Source organism: Leuciscus leuciscus (assembly GCF_965113295.1).
Source record: "Leuciscus leuciscus genome assembly, chromosome: 15".
Taxonomy (NCBI): Eukaryota; Metazoa; Chordata; class Actinopteri; order Cypriniformes; family Leuciscidae; genus Leuciscus; species Leuciscus leuciscus.
This window is the reverse complement of record NC_138739.1, coordinates 23,426,507-23,442,874: the sequence shown is the minus strand read 5'-3', so window position 1 is coordinate 23,442,874 and position 16,368 is coordinate 23,426,507. Positions and strand designations below refer to the sequence as shown.

The following is a 16,368-nucleotide window of genomic DNA, read 5'->3' as shown; positions in this document are numbered from 1 at the left end:
TTGAGTCTCTCCATCATTGTCTGACTCCGGTTTGAACATAAACGTTGACATTTTCAGTGCATGTCAGTGTGAGGTAAAATGACACAAGCTGTTGTAGCTCCGCCCCCTGTGCTGAGAGCAGCAGCTCATTTGCATTTAAAGGGACAGACACAAAAACGGTGCGTTTTTGCTCACCCTCAAAAAGTGACAATTTTAACAAGCTATATAAAAATATCTGTGGGGTATTTGGAGCTAAAACTTCACATACACACTCTGGGGACATCAAAGACTTATTTTACATCTTGTGAAAAGGGAATTATACCACCCCTTTAAGTCACATTGAGAGATATGAAAATGAAGTCAGAATAACAAGAAACAAAATTCGCAATAGCCATTTTTTTTTACTTTGTGGCAGAAACTGGCTTCCATACACATCCTAATTTTTCTGTTTTCTGGCTAATATTTCCGTTGTCTCTGGGAGTCAACACTGTGATACATTGTGATTCAGTGTGCGTTTGTGTGATTGTTACTACTGTTGCAGTGGCCACAGCGGGACGTCTGCCACTCAGTCTGTCTGGCTCATATAATTGTTGATGTTTAATTCGGTTAAACTCAGGACAAAGAAACCGCCGATCCTTTCTGCTCTTTCGCTCTATCATTATTCTCGTCCCTTTTTTTACGTTCTTTTTGCCGTCTAATTGGTGGACGGCGGCGCGGCTTAATGGAGGCAGACTCTGCTGAAAGCTTTTCACCGCTCACCCAATTAATCTTCCTCTCTCTTTCCCTCAAACACACATTCAAAAGTTTTCTCTCTGTTCTTTGTAACACACAAAGTTAGCTTGGGTGATTTCTCACAAACCCTCTCACGATACCTGTGACGAATAGAATATTTCTGGATTGCATATCACCCCAAAGAAAAATTATACGAAAATAAATTGTATTTTTAGGAGCATTAAGATTTTTTGCCATTATTTTCATGGCATTTACAGTATGTGTTTTACGAGTTTAATTTTTTTAGTTTAGTTTATTTGGTTCGTTTTGAGGCTAATCTATAAGCTATTCATGGATTTCATCCGGTCCCTTTCCACAGGTGTATTAATCAAGCACAATGCAGTCTGCATTCATAATCTAGGTGCTTGATTTTATACACCTGTGGAAAGGGACCGGATGAAACCCATGAATTGTACTCTTAAATGCTGTAAAAAAAAAAATCCTCATTACCGTAATGCATAAATACTAATTCTCATTACCGTAATGTGAGAAAAGGTGATATATTAATTTTATCTTAATGTTTCTAAAAACAGGATTCGTTATCTTTCAACAATAACAATTTCTGATTTCTTTCTTTTAAATTTGGTGTGAGACATGAGTTGGACATGTTCTCGACAGGTTTGGTGAGCTTCAATTTCTTGGTGTTTCTATGTTGTTTTTCTTCTATGTTCACACACACACACACACACACACACACACACACACACACACACACACACACACACACACAAACACACATGCGGAATAACAGATAGCTGTGCGTTTTATAAACGGAGGCCTCCTGCAGTCTCAGCTTTGCACAGACGCTGACAAATAGATGCCTTTCTTGAAAAGCTGCACGGAAAGTGTGTGTGTGTGTTTGTGTGTGTTTGCTGCAGTGAGGTGTGGAGAGGGAGAGAGAGAGGTGCTGGAGAGCTAGAGTGGGCCGTAATGGGTGTAATTTGAGTTAGAGAGAGAGAGTGAGAAAGAGAGAGAGAGAAAATAAAGAGCGTAACGATTAGGAGAGGAAGACGGGGTTAGCACGAGAATGAGAAATAGAAAAATGGCAGAGCGCAAAAGCTTCTGAGAGCTTCAGCAAGAACGAAATGAGAGCACCATGAAGAGGGAGAGAGATAAAATGAAAATTTAAAGCTGGAGTCTTTCCATGCTATGAATAGCGAGATTTTTTTTAAACAAGTTTCCAAAACACAGAGGATCGAAACAAATATCTTGATGACATCATCCTGCACTACTCAGATTTTTGTCCAATCAAATGCTCTCTAGAATGAGAATCTCCCGCCCCCTAATAACGCGTGCAATTGACGGTTGTAGCAAATTATCATTCATGGCTTTGACATGAAGACTATACTGAAGGAACGTAGGTCAACACAGAACGTATTTAAAATTTATAGTTCAGGTGAAGGACACAACAAATGTACGTTTGGACATTATGCAGAAAGAAAAACACTTTAAATTGCATGCATAATGCATCTACTAAAAGCTAACGTTTAGGATTATACTAGCATTAGCCTCACAGCAAATAGATGTGAATGCAAACTTTCTATTCTGCTTTGGGGTGTGGTCAAGACTCACTTGTTTACTTGCTACCAAGTGTCTTAAACAAAATCAAATGTTCTTCAGCAATTTAAAGCACCAACCTCAAACTTTGTTGCATCCAGCGACTGGTTCTTGCACAGTAGAACTCATTATATCAGCCTGGGAACACGGAAAAAGGGTCATTTTTCAACTTCGGTCACCTAAAAAGAAAAAAAAACTGAATTTGTTACATGACTGTCAATTTAAAACCATCTTGGAAACTTTTTAACATGCCGTTATCATTTATATTCTCTACTTTTTAAATGCCTTCCCTTGTTGGGTAATACTGACTTTAAATCTTAAAATAAAAACTCAAAGCTCTTTGGAAAAATATATAATAATAAATAAATGATGAATACATTTTAAGTGTCAGTGAAGAGCTTGATATATGTAAATAATGAAATAAATGTTTATATTTTTTACCCAATTTTTTGTGCATCAGTTCCATTCAAGCTGTAATTAATTTATTTGCAGAATGTCAAGTTATTGAAAAAAAGTATGAATATATTATTCAACTGTGTGTATTTAGGATGTATGCAAGCTTCAGAAACTCGACAGAGTCGGCCATTTTTATTCCAAAAGCACACAAAATGTCATTTGCAACACAGAATCATTGAGATATGATGGAAATGACACTGTGGTGGCAATTTTCATGACTTTCAGGTAGAAATAAAATGACAAAATAATTCTCCTGTGATGCATGTATATTCTCTGATGAATAAATTAAACCAAACAGTGAAGTGTCCGTAGAGCCCTTGACTTGCGACTTGAGCACTTAAAAAAATGTCCACTAGATAATGCGCACATACCGAACACGTCTTTCCGCACTCATGGCCAAAGGAGTATGCTTTGAAAGGCTTGCGCACTCAACTGTGGAACGTGGAAAAAGAAGTATACCCGGGCCTTGAAGCTTCAAACATTTGGGTGCTGTGCTGGTAAAATGTCTCTAAGTTTTTTAGAACGACTCACAAGGTTTTTGGAAATTGGTGCCATTTAAACACCCTTTTTCGCTTTATATTTTCCATGTAAAGACAGACAAAGACTGCTTTTGAGGTAAAAACATGGAAGACATTCACAAGTCCAACACAACAAGGCCTCGCTTGGCGTTTCTACAAGCATATGCGCGCGTGTGTGTGTGTGATGAGGTCGCGCTTTCCAGTGTGTGGTATTAACCTGATAACGTGTCTGGTCCGTCCCCAAGGCAACGGAGGCAAACCCCCCCCCATCCGCATCCCCACGGCAACAGACGCTGCTGTCCCTTTCCATCACCGGCATGCTGACCTTTACAGTGACCTGCCCCGGGACTGCCAGAGAGAGAGAGAGAGAGAGAGAGAGAGAGAGAAACAGAGACGGAGAGAGAGAGAGAGAGAGAGAGAGAGAGACGGGCTACACACCTGCTGCCTTCAAAGCTTCAGTGATGCACGAGTGTGTGCGCTAGCTGCATTTGTGTGTACATGAAAAGAAACCCGATCGGAGATTCACATCAAACAGGACTGCCAGAGAGCTGACCAAACACACCGAGTAAATCTCCCAGACGCTTATGATTTCTCTCTTCTCTGCTGCACACTCCATTTCTCTTTGTCTGCTCGGGGTTAACGCTTTTATAGACTGTTGTGGACAGTTTGTTTGTTTTTTGTGCGTGTATGCAATAAAATATCTCCGACGGCACACCCAGTGTTAACTTAAAACTTTTGTAAAAAAGAATACGTTTCGCTATGTTTCCACTGAAAATGAGGCTGATAGGGATTAGACGTGAAGAAAAGTCGTGAGGGAGGATTTGGCGAGCAAGGCGGGAGATTCCAAGTGTAGTCCGGTGGAATAATTCATGAGATGCTGACCAGAAACCGGGTGACCAGATTGCAAGACCGCAGAATAGAAAGAAAAAGACAGAAAGCCTCAACATAGCGCTTGGTAAGACTAAAAAAGCTCTCGCTACTTAAGTTATTGTGATGTCAATGTCACATTAAAAACATTTAGCATTACAACATACAACGAGCATTACAAAAATATTTACAAGCCAGTCCGTCAAATTGACTTTTCGAACCGCCTTATGAATATCGCAAACAATAATGGCAAGATTTATCTCAAAACTGCAACATTTAATCTGATTGGCTGGCTTTACACCAGGGTTATTATCGTTAAAGCTGCAGTCCGTAACTTTTTTGTGTTAAAAATTATCCAAAATAATAATAAATTAAAAAAACATAACCAGCCAGTGTTCAAAACTATCTGCTTGCCTTAGCTCGATTCAAATCGGTTAGCTTTTAATAATGATTTTAATTCCAGTGGTACTGGTGGATTTCCGCGGGAAATTCGAGCATGTCTTTGCGTCATTACGTCACATCTGTACACATAAAGAAGGAGTCTCGGCTAGTAGGCTATATTGCTGAGGATGTTCGAGTTGTAGATTCATAGCCTTTTCTCACAGCACTTGAAATAATTAAACTTATAGCAGATCCAGAATGTTTCAAACGACAATCGCCAGTGACAACTGGAGATTCACCAGTTGTAAAACCCAAAAGACTTCGTGACTAGAGAAAAAAAGAGACTGCAACCGGCCCATGCGAAAACAAGGATAAACATCGGCAGGGCTTTTGAAAGATGGCGTGAACTCCGCGTTTTAAAGGGGTTCAAATGGGTTTTAAAGGGGTTCACTATGATTGTTATTTGTTTGTACAAAATAACTGCTCTTCTATGATTTGCACGGTTTGACATGATATGATAAGCGATCGTTACATTTAATCGGTGCGATTTACTGCAATGCTTTTTTTTTTCTTAGTTGATCAGAACAAAAGTGGATATTACTTACTTGTTCAGACGTCATTTTCCGTTGAAAATTCTAATATTGGTCATACTTCCAAAAAGTATATTCTGTGATTCTGAATGACAGTATCCACACCGGCGCGGTGATTGACAGCCACAAACTCTCCTCAAAACATTGGATTCATCCGCGCTGTTTCATGCCGATGTACAACCCACGTAAAGTTGATAATTCCGCACATAACTGCACTTGCAGATTTCGAACAGAGATGGCGACAAAGAGGAAAAGCTACGGACTGCAGCTTTAACTAAGGGTACGTTTAGATGACAACAATGTACTGAAAACAAAAAAGTTTTATCTTTGCGTTTTTGAAAGGTTTCGTCTACAGACTACAAGGTTGTCGAAACGATCCCCATACACATGGATCCGCGAAAACGACCAAAAACACTGCATTATGCTGCCAGGCCAGTAGTTGGCGCCTGCGCACATAGGCACCCTTTAACAAAGCGTTGAATTCAAACTGTAAATCTACACTTTGCTGGTGAAGCATTAATAAACTCAGTATCTGGAGTCAAAGTGGGCAGTGTGCAGTGATTTTTTTTGCATTATTATTTTATTGATTTTGTTATGTTCTTTTGTCATTTTTATTAGTTTTATATTTAGTTTTACATTATTTCCAACTGCCAAAGCAAAATGTCAAATTTTTGTTTAAGATCTTTTAAGTTCAAATTCATCTAATATTTGGATTGTATTTAATTTGCATTTTAAAAGCAAGTTTTAGTAACAATAACAATGAGCTGCAATATGGATCAGATGATATGTTGACAGCCAAAAATCTAGGTTGTTTAAACAATTAAACAGAGAATCCTGCAAACCTTTGACTGCAATAGAAATGGTACATTGCAAGGGCGTAAAGAAAAACGCTCTAGCATGCATCTTAAAATTTTGAAAATTGACCGAAAACACGCCAATGGGAATCATAGAGGGGTTCGGTTCAATCCAATCGGCCAATCCGGATTCTCTCTTGATTTCAACCTGACCCGGGTCTCAAAACGCATCTCATCCGTATGTCAGAGCTTTCTCCAGTGTCTAACTCCACTAATACGCCACTGCACAGGGAAAGAGAGCTATTATTCCTGGCTGCCTCATTTCCAAGTCCAATTTCTAAGAACGGAGCGATTGAGTGACGCAAACCGAAAAGGCCCTTCACCTCCTCTCCCTCCCTCCACCTCTTCCTCTCTGCCGCAGGAAGTCGGGTGTGTAGAGAGCATCCTGCAGTCGATAGGGGTATCGATCCCACTTGGGTTTGGTAAAGTGATAGATAAAGAAACGAGTGGAGTGACAGAGCGAGGAGAATCATTTAACCCCACGGGGGGAGCAAAGGAGGGACGGTAATGACAGCGTTTTCCGGAGGGCTTATCTTCGCAGAAAGAGAGAGTGAACGCAAACACCGTCGTGCACAGAAGAGAGGGAAGAAAAGAGATAAGGAGAGAGAGAAGGAGAGCGACGTGCCTCATTTTCTAAGAAGTGATTTGAATAATGAGGAAGTGTAATTTTCTCTCTTTCTCGTCTGTGGTCGTGGGTCTCTAATTGCTCAGGCTGAATGTAGAGCGGGCTCGTCATCTGTGATCTGGCTCTCCTGTTCTCTCATAATCGCACATGTTTTTCCCCTGTCGTGTTTCCCCCCCGCTTTTTTATGCCTTTTTCTCTTTTATGGTCTCTGTATCTTCTCTTTCCTGACATTTTCTGCCTTTTTCTGCCTCACACCTCAAATATCAAAGGCAGGTTGCCCATTTCAGACTTTCCCGTCTCTCTCTACACTCTTAGAAGAAAAGGTTCTATATAGAACCTTTTAGGGGTTCCAAACATTTTAAGGATTTGGTTTTAATTAATTCATTTTGTTTTAATTGACTTTTAATTGTAATTACATTTTATGAATTAAACAGCTTGAAATCGTACTTTATTGCTATAAAAAATAGTAATAACCCGTTACACGTGAAAGTATTATATATAATTTAAGACACTCCTCCTTATTATATAGAACCTTTTTTGGCATAAGGGGTTCTTTACAATTTTGTCAACAATCGTAGAGTTCTATTTAGAACCCAAATTAACCTTTTTATCTAAGAGTGCATGTTTCTATCTTGCTCTTTTCCTCGTTCAAACTCTGAAACGAGTCGTCAGTCAATCCAGTCTTACTTCCTGTACTAACCTACGTAGGTTTGTAACCTACGTAGGTTTGTAATAAAAGTCTATGGTCTTCATTGGCTGCCCGCGAACAATGATGCCATCTTAACTGTTCGATCAATGTGTATCAAGTGCTGAGGAAGATCCGGAGCTGAAATTCAGATATGGTAATGGCCGTTTTGTTTCTGACATTTACTGTAGGTAGAAGACCAATCACAACAGACTGGGCCATCTGACCAATCACAACAGACTGGACCATCTGACCAATCAGAGCAGAGTAGACCAATCACAACAGACTTGGCCATCTGACCCATAGACATGTATAGAAAGGCTAGATGGCTCAAGGCGGAGTCAGCTGTGTCGTCACTTGGCGGCCATCTTAGGTCAGGAGACTGCGCTGCTGCTCCCTGCTGCTGTGGACGGAAGGTGAGTGACATACGCCAACTAAAATGCTCGTAACTTGCTGAATTCTTGACGGATTTACAAACGGTTTGGTTTATTACAAACCTTATTAACGTGGCTATGATTTGTGCTGATGCCGTTTGTGGCTATAATTTTTCACAAGTATGCAGTTAAATAGCCGCATCCCTGACGTTTATGACACACCAAGCCGTTTGAAAATCGGTTGAAAATTTAGCAAAATATAGTTATTTCAGCACTACATGCACAATAGACTTTCATGTTATAACTGGACGAGCGGTCCTGTCCTAAGATGGCCGCCGTGTGACGTCGTCGGGTCCCATTGGCTCTCAGCGCCGGTAAGCTATCTAGCCTTTCTATACATGTCTATGATCTGACCAATCAGAACAGAGTAGACCAATCACAACAGACTGGGTCATCTGACCAATCAGAACAGAGTAGACCAATCACAACAGACTGAGTCATCTGACCAATCAGAACAGAGTAGACCAATCACAACAGACTTGGCCGTCTGACCAGTCAGAACAGAATAGACCAATCACAACAGACTGGGTCATCTGACCAATCAGAGCAGAGTAGACCAATCACAACAGACTGGGTCATCTGACCAATCAGAACAGAGTAGACCAATCACAACAGACTGGACCATCTGATCAATCACAACAGACTGGGCCATCTGGCCAATCAGAGCAGAGTCTGCTCTCTGAATATAGGGGTTTATTGAACAGTTTCAGACCCTGTGAGAAATTAGGTGAAGCTGCAACATATATTATGAGAAAATTAAAGTGTTTTTTGATCTTGGATACATGTAAACCTGATGTAAGAGAACTCCAAAACAAAATTAGGAGACTTTAAAATAGCAAAATGGAGAAAACAGCGACAAAACTGTTTTTAACATACCCTTTCTTGTCTATAGTAACATCTAGAAAAATATGTACTGTACATGTAAATGGACATTTCTGTAGGAGGGAAGCAAAGTCAAGGTTTGCTTCAGTTCTTCATTGAAACAATACAGGAGAAATGTGATTTCATAATGGACATATTTAACTCATTTATGTCCATGAATAAAATAAAGGATATAAACAGGTAGACAGGTAATGTTTGTATTCACCTCTGCTTTGCTGTGAATCAAAAGCCAAACCATGTTCTCAAATTACTTAATATGTGTGTGTGTGTGTGTGTGTGTGTGTGTGTGTGTGTGTGTGTGTGTGTGTGTGTGTGTGTGTGTGTGTGTGTGTGTGTGGATGTATACACCTCTTTGAATTGAGGTCTGTGTGTGTCCAGGCCGTGGAGTGCTACTCCTGGCAAATACAATAATTGTACGTTACGCCAGAGCAAAGCAATCAGACATGAATGAAGAAATTAATTGGCCGATCTCTGGAGTCTAAAATAGAGTCCCTCCCTCCCCGACACGCACACACATACACACTCTAATCAGCCGTGGCTGACAGCCCCTCCCCGTGAGCGCTAGCGGGCAGAGGATCAGAGAGGGGCATTATGGGAGATGAAAGAGGTGTGGCGGCCGCTGCAGAGGTTGCCAGGGTGTGTTACACACCATGAACTCGCTGGGCAAGAGCAGACAGAACTTCCACACACACATATGCACACATACGCGCGCACACACACACACACACACACACACACACACACACACACACATATCTTCACTCAATTTTAAAGAACCCTTTATGTAAAAAAAAATCTATATAAGAAATGTCTTAAATGACAATTTCCCCCCCCAAAAAAATTTGATAAAGTATGTTTATGAGCTGTTTAAGTAATACAATTTAATAAAAACATTTTTTTCATTAATTCAAACTAAATCTATAAAATGATCCCATGATGGAACCCCGAAAAGGTTCTATATATAAAGCGCCTGACAGAATCCTTTAAGTTTCGCTAAGTTTCTTTAAGTTTCAAGGTACAAATAAATGTACATTTACAAAAGGCGTACAACCACTAGCTTTGTTGAATATAGCTGATTATAGTACTAAATGTATAACCGAGAAACAGTAAAAATGAGTGGACTGAATAAAAACTAAAAGGATTAGTTAAAAGGTAATTTTATAAATGTACTAAAATAGTATATAAACTTAAAAATAATATGCGTCAACTTTTGTTTATCATACGTACATTTTCATACACAGGATGCACTAGCTACAAATAAACCTACAGTAACTTTGTTGAATATAGTTGATTACAGTTTATTATGCTGAAAGAAAAATATGTTAAATGTTTAAATGTAACTTCTAAATGAATAAGGGTAGGTTTACACGACAACAATGTAGTAAAAACAAAAAAAACAAATTCCTTTCACATTTTTTAAAAGTTTCACGTACAGAAGATAACGTTGTCACAACGATCCCTGTTCGCACATGAAAAAAAAAGAAAAAAAAACGGTATTATTCATGCCAGGCCAGTAGTTGGCGATGTTACTTTGTAAAGAAACACTGAATACAAACAATCAAGATGGCAAAAGCATCAAACATGTAATATGCATGAAGTCACTGTTTTCACAAATTCAGGTTTTTTTTAGTTTACACAGAGACCATAACGGTATAGTTTTCAAAAGCTTGCACTTTGAAACCTGTTTTCAAAAGTTTGCATTTTCAGGCCCCAAAAACGCTCTTGTTGAAGTAAATGAACGCCAAAAACGTTAAAAGTTAAAAAATAAATATATAATAAATATATGTGAACTTGTCTGTTTGTTGTACATAAACACTTAAAACAGAACTGCCCACATGCAATCGCTCACGTTTCTTTTCATACACCGGATGCGCTAACTAAAATTAAAATGTATTCGCAATATACTAGTTACTGTAAATTCTAAAAACCGCGTATGGATTTTTAAGTTTGTGGTACACAAACAGTTCACACAGAACCACACACAATCGCTCACATATAATTTTATACACAGGTTGCTCTAGCAACAAATAAACATACAGTAACTTTGTTGAATAAGAGTATAATTTGCCGAAAGAGTAACACAACAGTAAATGCCTAAAAATAAGTTAGATTACTAAATGTAAATTCTAAGTTGTAAAATGTAAGCGCTAGCTACATATAAACTTGGAGTAATATTACAAATTTTGTTTAATTATTATATATAATAAATGAAAAAATAAACTACGTTGAAAAAAAGGTGAAAAAAATGTAAATGTAAAAAAATCCATAAATATTTCTGAACTTTTTTGTTTTTTGTAAAAATTTTAGCAAAACTGCCACACACACAATTGCTTACATACATTTTCATCCACATGATGCACTTGGAAAAAAAACGTACAATAAAAATATACAGACCCTTTCCAAAAAATTAGAATATCATGGAAAAGTTTATTTATTTCCATAATTCCATTCAAAACGTTAAACTTCCATAGATTATATATTCAGGGCCCACAACTTAAACGATTTCAAGTATTTAGTTGTTTATTTGTACATAATTTGGGCTTCCAGCTCATAAAACCCACGAAAACAGGATTTCAAAAAATTTGACTATTACATGAAATCACACAGTAATTACACAGTAATACCAAGGTCATTGAACCAGGTTTTGGTTCTTTTGGCAGTGTGGGCAGGTGCAAATCCTGCTGGAAAATGAAGTCAGCATCTCCATAAAGCTTGTCTGCTGAAGGAAGCATGAAGTGCTCTGAAAATGTCCTGGTAGACGGCTGCGTTGAGTGGACAGCACAGTGGACCAACACCAGCCGATGACATGGCTCCACAAACCAACACAGACTGTGGAAACTTCACACTGGACTTCAAGCATCTTGGATTGTGTGCCTCTCCATTCTTCCTCCAGACTCTGGGACCTTGGTTTCCAAATGAGATGCAAAATTTGCTCTCATCAGAAAAGAGGACTTTGGTCCACTGTGCTTTATTAAATCCAGAGTCAACGCAGCCGTCTACCAGGACATTTTCAGAGCACTTCATGCTGACTTCATTTTCCAGCAGGATTTGCACCTGCCCACACTGCCAAAAGAACCAAAACCTGGTTCAATGACCATGGTATTACTGTGTAATTACTGTGTGATTTCATGTAATATTCAAATTTTTTGAAATCCTGTTTTCGTGGGTTTTATGAGCTGGAAGCCCAAATTATGTACAAATAAACAACTAAATACTTGAAATCGTTTAAGTTGTGGGCCCTGAATCTATAATCTATGGAAGTTTAACGTTTTGAATAGAATTATGGAAATAAATAAACCTTTCCATGATATTCTAATTTTTTGGAAAGGGTCTGTACATATGACTGCTAACTAGTCCATCATAGTGTTGGCATAACAGTTGTGCTGGATTAAAGTGTCAAATAAATATAAATGTTTATATAAAACGGCTTTTAGAGCAGTTACTACATGAATAAATAAATGTAAAAATCTAGCATATAAGAAACAAATATAATATACATGACACATCTGGTTTTGTTTATCATACACAAATTAACATAACAGTCACGCCCTCTCAGACAGGTAATTTCCTATATGACGGTTGAAGAGTTTAAGCCCCTGTGTGGCAGCGCCATGACTCATATTCAATTTTCCTTCTAATTGCCCCAACTACCGCCCCAACCCCCCTTCCCCTCCATCTACGCCGCATTACAGTTGGCGTAACCAGACTGTTTAATGAACGTACCTTCTCCCCTGGGGCATGAGCGCGTATGTGTGTGCGCGTGGCTCTCGCAGGCGGTATTCAGAGGTCAAGGGGTCATATAAATGGTTTGTGTTTCTTGCGACGTGGGGCTTGTCTTTGACAGGCCGCTCACTCATGCATACCAAATGCACGCACATGCTGACTGATAATCTCAACTGTGTGATGTGGAAAAGACACTTTGCGACTTTAAACGCAGATCTGAGGCCAGGTGTTCCGTGCGGCATAAACACATTTCTGATTCCGAGCTTTCATCCTAGACAGAGAGAGAGAGGGAGACAGCGGGGGGGATTCGCAGGAAGGAGGATGGACAGGAACGGCGGGGAGAAAGAGGTGGAAAACACGAGAGGAAGAGAGAACAGAATCCGCGTGTCGAAGGAGAGAAACGCCTGCGGATCGCATTGTCTGCTGCGCTGAAATTACCGGCTCTGCCTCTCTCAAAAACATCCCAGCGGGAAACCGCTCTTAGTCTGGAAGAGAGAGAGAGAGACACAGAGAAAGTACAAGAAAAAAGCCCTTCCTTTCCCCGAAAGAACGTTTTTAAAAGAGCATTTGCGTGACTTCATTAGTTTGTAGCGCAACAAGGAGGAACGTTTTGCATTTGTTTACGGGATAAACAAGAGAGAGAGACCTTTCTAAATGTTTAGCACGCACGAACACGGAATCTCAATTAGCAGGAGCGTCGCTCACGCCGAACGAGACGGCAGGCCCTCTGCACGTGCCGATTCGATCAATTAATTAGCCAGCGGTGTGTGGATACGCTGGAGGTCTTCAATCAAATGCACTCACACATGCGCGCGCAAAAAAAAAAAACGCTTGCAGGAAACCCGACGAACTGGCAATCTCTCTCTCTCTCGTTCCTGTCGTACGGCACAAGGGCCCCCTGGACGGCATATTATTCATCCGACAGACAAGTGAGAGAGAGAGAGAGAGAGAGAGAGAGAGAGAGAGAGAGAGAGAGAGAGATAGCATGCAATAAAAGCACGTCCTCACAGGCGCACGCTGACTCAGGAGCTGCATATATCAAAATAAGAGGAAAAAGTGGAATTATCCGGTGTGCTGCGGAGAACGTGAAAGGAATACAAATACCCCACGCGCGCACGCGCACGCACACACACGCTCAATCTTCGCTCTTCGCACACACTGTTTTTTCACATCCCTCTCTGTGGCGGTCTCAGCGCAGAACGGTTTCCTCTCTAGAAACAGACTGTGGGCAATTTCCTGCACTGATTAGTCAGATTACATGCATTAGACAAGTGAAGTATTTAAATCGCAATAAAATAACAGGAAAAGAGGCTTGAGACTCAGGGAGATCACCACACACTGTCTCTCGCTCGCACTCTCTGTGATGCGATACACACACACAAGCATGGTAGAAAATTAATTCAGGCACTGAAGGGAAGCGCTGTCTGTGAATACTAATGGCAGCGTGCTGAAAGACCCCAGCAGCACAGCGCTCACACACACAGAACGTGCGTCGCACTATGTGTGTGTGTGTGTGTGTGTGCGCGCGCAAGTGTTGGACAGGTGAATTGTGGGTGTCTGTGCGCATTAGACAGGTAAAGTGTGTGTGAGAGACAGGGAAGTTTGAGTATATTGGACAGGTGAATTGTGGGGTGTGTGAAAGACAGGTAAAGTGTCTATGTGCAAGATTTATGTGTCAGACAGTTTAAGTTTTTTAATGTCCATAGCAGACAGGTTGTATTGTATTAGGCTGTTTTTTTTTGTTTTTTTTTGTATGTTAGAAATGTGTGTAGCACCTCACATTACTCAAATGTGTTTAACACTCTTGAAAAAAGGTCCCAAAAGGTTTTTTTTAAAGAGCCCCTAAAGGGACATGGTGGTGGAATTTTTTTTTTAGATGGGAGGGAAAATTCAATGCTCTTGCGTTCTCAATCTCTCGCAAATGCTTTGCGTTCCCCCGAGAAACTTTGCGTTCCTCGCAAAACCTTTGCGTTCCCCCGAGAAACTTTGCGTTCGCTCAAGGGAATGCAAAGTTTCTCAGGGCAACGCAAAACATTTGCAAAAGTACGCAAAAGCATTGACAAATAATTTTTCCTCCATCTCATATTTTTTCCTTCACCATGTCCCTTTAGAGGCTCCGCAGGTTTCACACACAAATGCAATAGAATAACAATTTAAAGTTCCAAAAAGAACCTGTTCGGAGCTGGTGCTTTGGCGATGGAAAAACAAAGAACCGATTTGAAACTAGGCTCTGGCTCCGAACCAGCACCAGCTCTGCCTTGGTGGAAAAGGGGTGTCAGTGAAGAGTTCTTCAAAAGAAAAAAAAAGAAAAAATTCTTAATGTAGCCTAAAAAACATTTGAAAAATCGAAAGAACCTCTTGTGGAATGAAAAGGTTCTATGGAAGTTAAATGTACTTCATTGAGAGATCTATTAAGAATCTATGTTTAAGAGTTAAGTATAGTGCACGCATTTATACGTGCACGCGAGTGCGTAAGGTGAAATGTGTGTGTGTGTGAGTACTGTAGAAAGGTGTGCATGTGTGTGTGTCTGCATTTTGCTCTTAACTGCTCTTTAATATCCGCCGTCTCATGCTCCCTAACGAGCCTCTAACGATCCGCGCGTCATTATGGCTCCTCTCTTCCGTTCCCGTTAATGTTTACCGGCCACACACACACACACACACACACACACACACACACACACACACACACACACACACACACACACGAGAGCTGGCTCATCTGCATGCGAAAGGTCACGCGGCTGCTGCAGTAATTGGCCTCTGTCGCTCGGAGCGACGGCGACGGAACAAACGAATGTCAGATATCATGCCGCGCGCGGGAGTCGGCCATCTTACTGCTGTTTGTTTTCGCGGTTGTCGGGTCGTTAGCTGGCGTATGAGTACACACAGCACAGGACACATAGAGAGAGAGAGAGATGTGATGCAACCTGAACTTAAAATAATTCATATTTATCTTAAAAAAAAAAAACTTTTGTCATCTGCTCAGTGGTGGATTGTAATGCTTGACATTATTCCATGATAATTGCGTTGCATGCAGAGTTGTGGGCTATGTGTGAATTGCTCTTAAAAAAAAATCACATTTGAGAAATATTAAGGTAGAATTAGCCAACTCTTAGAAAAGTTTACAATGGAAACCATAGTTTAAAATAACATGCTATGTAGGCTATTAATAAGCATACTGTAAAAACACAGAGGCCTTTAGTAGGCTATCCTATAAGTGCAAATAATAGATTACACTTTAAAATGCTTTGTCATATAAAAAAAGTGCTTCAGCTGTATAATTAAAGTGTAATTAAAGTCAAAAATATTCATTTATACAACTGAATCAACCTCAGTTACACCAACATATTTTAAGGCACAGATCAGGTTAAAAAAATAGCATGTTTTAAAGTCCGGTTCACACCAAGAACGATATAGCTAATTATAAAGATGTATCGTCTACACACCAACAACAAATAATTGTTGTGAAAGTGATTCCAGTTGTGTTGTTGACTTCCATATTCTCATAAAATTAGAACAATTATTGAAACTTTAAAGTTATCATTATAGTAGTTATTGTCCTTGGTGTAAATGGGCCTTAACAATGTACCACAGCTTTAATTGTAATAACAAGAACTGTAGTAATTAGTGGAAATTACAAAAAGGGACATATCTATGAGGCTAGATTTGAGTCATACGTTTTAAATGTAACTTTTCAGGTATCAAACATCAAGGTAGCTACCTGCTTTAAGGACATAGAGGGAAAATAACATTGTCCTTGGGGCCAAATGTTGAAAAAAAAATATATATTTACCCTTTGCTGTATAAGAATTTCAGACAGGTGAGTCTAGTTGTGCTTTCAGAAATCCAATAAGCTGTATCCCCTCTGTCATTGGTCGAACAAACTGATAGCCCCGCCCCAAGCACACACCATTGGTTGAAGGTTGAGCCGATGTTGCTGGTTGGGATGCACAAATAAACAAAGCAATATTTCCATGGTGCCCCTTTTCAGGGAATCAACCTACAAATGGCAAGGAGAAAAGTATATTAATAACAAAACTACT

The 16,368-nt window shown here is 39.8% G+C and overlaps 1 long non-coding RNA gene across 2 annotated transcripts in view; it reads right to left on the bottom strand.

The window, feature by feature from the left end:
* Positions 1–2,303: 2,303 nt before the first annotated feature.
* The window catches only part of LOC309475769, a 40,485-nt gene continuing 26,420 nt past the window's right edge, over positions 2,304–16,368 (bottom strand). For both annotated transcript variants that reach the window (XR_014197841.1, XR_014197842.1), the window contains exons 3-4: positions 16,119–16,325; positions 2,304–2,486 (exon numbers count right to left, since the gene is read on the bottom strand). This is a non-coding gene — a long non-coding RNA (uncharacterized lncRNA). The remainder of the gene's footprint in view (positions 2,487–16,118; positions 16,326–16,368) is intronic.